This window comes from Nelumbo lutea, chromosome 2, assembly GCF_056320005.1.
Source record: "Nelumbo lutea isolate HS-2025 chromosome 2, American lotus-T2T, whole genome shotgun sequence".
Classification (NCBI taxonomy): Eukaryota; Viridiplantae; Streptophyta; class Magnoliopsida; order Proteales; family Nelumbonaceae; genus Nelumbo; species Nelumbo lutea.
The window spans coordinates 56,765,654-56,770,580 of NC_142685.1; the positions used below are offsets into that span (position 1 = coordinate 56,765,654).

The window sequence follows — 4,927 nt, forward strand, 5'->3', positions numbered from 1 at the left end:
AAATAAGCCCCTGAGACCCTACCCCTACTGACATATCGACCTATATTGAAACTTGCCCATCTTTTTTTTTCTTTAAAGCTGATTCAGAAAAATGGATTTTAGGCTGGTCTATCCCCTGAACCAGGTCACACCGATACGACCTTTGTAGGGGCGTATCATTAAGCGCCTGATATGTATCAAATTTTGAACCTTGGTAGTAGTGTCTTTGTGAAATAAAACTGATAAATGGGGCATTATTGTCCATTTTTCTCAAAGAGAATAGCGTAATCAAATTCTATGATTTAATTACAACTCCTTTCCAATTAATGTGACTCACAGTCTACTTGAATGGGTTGGATCTGATGGATACATTTCTATCACTATTACAGTGCAATTCAACTGCCAGTCTGCCGCCATTAACGAAATGGTAGTTAACATTTCAATTTTCAACACGTGAAACCCATACAGTAGGACGAGAAAACCTTGTTTCCACATGTTCGACATAATGTCTGAGACGACCTCGGAGCCTTTCTAACAACGTAATTTTTTATATGCGACAGGTGAGGTGGCAGCCCAAATGGATCGTTCGATTCCTTTCCTCCGTGGCACCAGTCATACCATGAGGTTACACGTCCCTGCCACGTTATCAAGACGTGTCCCTTTCACAGCCTTGAAATGTCAAATTAAGTGGTCCAATACATAGACGTGTCCCTTTCCTCCGGTTTTTAAAACCATGTTTTTAATGCACTGTTGACTCGATTAATTGAAAACCATCGTCTGACTTTGATTTCGGGTCTGGTTCTACTAAAACCCAATAATTGGTAAAAAATGTTGATGTAGTAAAAATGATCTAACCTCGGTAGTTCAATTGTTTACCCATTTGACCTGGTCGAGTCATGGGTTAGGGATTTCACTCCCATGTTTGATTAAGATGATCTTTTTTTGGTAGCTTTTTGAGATTTATGTATTTTAAGGCCATGTTATTTTTGTTAAAAACTCTTTTTTGAATATCAAATTATAATTTTTAATATTTTTTATAAATAAAAAATTAAAATATAAATTAAAAATAAAGTGATCTTTTTATATATATATATATATATATATACTGCATCTAAAAAATAATTATACATTTTTAATGATAAAATTGTTTATACATACTTATACATGTTTATATATATATATATATATATATATATATATATATATATATATATATATATATATATATATATATATTTATATATTGGTTTAATGATGTGGATCGGTCTGACCTGTTTGACTCAGATGGACGAACCAATGACCCACAGGCCGCAACCCAGAGGAAAAAGCAGATCAGCCTCCGAATTGGTAGGATTTGGATCCAAAATTCCAAATACATGCCACAATCCATTGATATTCAACCTTTCGTTGCATTGATTTGTTTAGGCTCTGTTGGAAGGAGTACAAACACAAATATGCAGATTGCAAAACCTTATATTTTGTATGTATTTACATTGTACATATTTGCATTTGTACTCTTCCCGAACTCAGCCTGAACAAAAATAAAAATAAAAAAGTTCTACTGTAATACTGAAAAAATATAATACTAAAAAAATTTACAACTAATAAACCAACATCATATAAAAAAGAAGTAACCAAACATGTAAATTTTCATCAAAATCACGCGGGGTTGTGATTGGTTAAAGCGCATCATAGATTTTTCCAAAATAAAAAGTCCAATATTTAAGAGCTGTTTTGGACTTTGGAGTGGCCTTACACAATACCTTTATTATTGGTAATTTAGTATTGATTATTTTGTGGACTCTCTCTCTCTCACTCTCTCTATATACATGTAAGTGACTCAGTTAATATTGATTATTTTGTGGCCTCTCTCTCTCTCTGTATACATGTAAGTGATTCAATTTTTTGTTGACGTGCAACCCATTTAACCCACCGTTTTCACGTGATGAACTAAAATATGAATCATCCATTGGGTGGTGGATCTATGGGTTAAGGGGTATCCAACTGTCAATTGGATCGGCTTTAAATGGATTGGCTGGACCACATGGAGTCATCTTCTCACGGGACAGTTCAGATCTTCCATGTAGAAATGCCAGCGGGTCAGATTTGGTACAGGTCTGGATCATCCCAAACTCGAACCGACCCAACTAAATGAACTTGGGTACTGAATAACCAAGGCTATTTGTATAAATGTTTCATGATATCAAAGAACTTTGACCAATCAAAAGCCCCCATGAATTGTAATATGCTAGCGGGATATCCCTGGTTGTGGCTAGGGGTGGCAATTTCATATCCAACCTATTGAACCCACCCAATCTACTCAATCCTATCGATTTATTTAACGGGTTGCAAATGGATTGAATCACTTGTTGGGTCAATTTAAACAGGCTGGGCTGGGTCAGGTTGTTGGTGTTTATTGAGTTAACTCTGCTGCTGGATGATTTGGTATTAACATAAGGGAAAATTCCCTATCACTACCCTGTATTTTAGTTTGAGTGACATTTTGGTATCTGAACTCATTGAAACTTTTGAAATGCAACAATCTAGTATCTGCTGTTAATGGACCGTCAGTTATGTATATTATGTGACCTCGTATATAATTTAAAACTTCTAAAAATATCAAAATTACCCTTGGAAATAAAACACAATGTTCATCATCTTCTTCCTTAAGAAGATGAAACAGAGCTAAAGCTCTCAACAGTCCAGACCGTTGTTTCATGACAAAAACACCCTTGATTGATGAATTAAATTCACACTGTTATCACTGATGAATTACCTCAATGGTTATGGGTGTGAATACGAACAAATTGGTGAAATTGAAGGTGGAGGAAGAGATCAGAAACCCAAGCTGATATCTTTCTGCTACGAGGTCTCTCTATTGAGTATTTCTTTTTGGTTTTTTGTGCTATTATACACTTGTTGTTTGAGTTAACCTGTATTCGTTGTTCAGAAAACTCCAACCATTAATGGGAAGATAAAGTCTTCTTGTGATTGTGACTTTGGATCTGCAAGGCAAACCCAAGGCACGAGGCTGTCTTCTTCTTCCATGCGAATCTTCTTCTTCATATGGACAAAAATTCTAAAGCCCTCATGTTCTCATCTCTGTTCTCAAATTCAGACCTTGCTCCCTCGATCAATAACAATTGTAGTTTACCCCTGTTTTGGCAGGCCAAATGGAAAAATAAAATAGAGAACTATAGAACAAATAAGATCTCAATATCAAATGAACTGTTCATGAGGTGCTCTGTTCTATCAAGTTTCTTTTTCGTCATCGATTTTGCTACTTGCATCGGATTAAATTAGGGGAAATGATAAGTGAGAATCAGATTTTAGTATTGGTAGGAGATGCCTTGGCCTTAGGCTTCTTCAGTCTAGGCAATTCTACCAAGGGATATCTCCGTATATGGTACAATAACATTTTCATGTCGGTACTGCAAGTTCTCGGCTCAGGAGTAATCCTGAGCGAAGTCAAGTGGCAGATGCATCAGTACTGAGATGAGGAGCTAAGCATAAACATGACTGGCCACAGCCTGGGTGGTGCGCTAGGAATGCTGAGTGCTTATGATATAGAAGAGACAGGTGTAAATGTGACGGAGGTCGGCCAAGCAGTTCTGGTGATGGTTTTCTCATTCTCGGAACTGAGAGTTGGGAATGTGAGCTTCAAGGTGTGGGTGGAGAGGTTGGGGGTGAAAGTGTTGAGGGTGGTGAACGCTTATGACACGGTGCCAAAGGTTTCATGTATACTGTTCAAAGAGAACGTGCCAGAGTTGGTTCATTGGATGGCGCAGTGGTTGCCGTGGTGTTACACGTCGTTGTTTTGATTTTAGCAGATGGTTGATAAAGAAAATTAGATGACATTTGAAGAGTATTTGTGTATTTTCACATGTCACTTAACGACTGATTAACAGCAGATAATAGATTGTCGCATTTCAAAAGTTTGGATACTAGAATGTTGCATTTTAAAGTTCAGGGACCAAATTGTCACTCAAGCCAAAGTACAGAGTACTGATGGAAAATTTTTCTTTAACATAATAAAATATAAAACTAGATAAGATTTGAGAAAGTTTATAAAAATGGACATATCTTTCATATTATTTATTCATCATATTAAACCAAAATAAATGTGATAAAAAAGAATTAATTTTATCTACTTTTAATCAGGTTAGATAAAAATGACAGACAACAATAAATCATTTTAAAAAGAATTTGAACAAAAAATATTCAAATGAAAGACGAATAATTTTACCATTAGGCTATATCTTGATTAGTTGATAGAATAGGTTAGTTTTGACTTCTTTATGAAACTAGAACTTCTTAAAATGTTAGTGTGTTGTATTGGGTCAAACGTGGATTTGGATTGAACCTAATCCATTTCACATCTAAATGGGTCATTATGACCTAGTAGGTTAGATGATTTGGGTTGAAGTTTGACTAAAGTCCGTCCAATTTCCATCCATAGTCATGGCTTGGGGGATGGATTACCCCCATTGTGCAGCTCCATGGAGAAAAAGAAGCCCTTATAAATTTGAATAGATACAATCCGCGAGGTTGCCACTTTTATGATAGCTTTTTAGATACCATGCCTTTATAAATAGAATCTTCAATTTTACATCGTTAAAGAGCTGAACCCGATCCAAAACCTGATTAGGGATGATCCAAACCTAAGCTGATGGGTTGAGTCAATGTGGGTTTATCACTTAACCCGACCCTCTAACATTCCTACTTTCACATCAACTCTCTACGTTGTAGAAAAACCTCTTTTTGGTTCAACTAGGGGTAGTCACGAGCCAAGCTCTTCATGAATTATTTGAGCTCGACTTTTAAAAAGCTTGGTTCGGTTTGGTTTCAACTAAGCTTTAAGCCAAGATCGAATAGCTACATATAATAATAAAAATATTTTTACATATAATTTTTTATTTTTATAAAGCATTTTTTCTCAATTAAACTT

The 4,927-nt window shown here is 35.6% G+C and overlaps 1 pseudogene; it reads left to right on the forward strand.

The window, feature by feature from the left end:
• The first annotated feature begins 3,494 nt into the window (after positions 1-3,494).
• Positions 3,495-3,800, forward strand: LOC148870886 (phospholipase A1-Igamma1, chloroplastic pseudogene; annotated as a pseudogene).
• Positions 3,801-4,927: the final 1,127 nt, after the last annotated feature.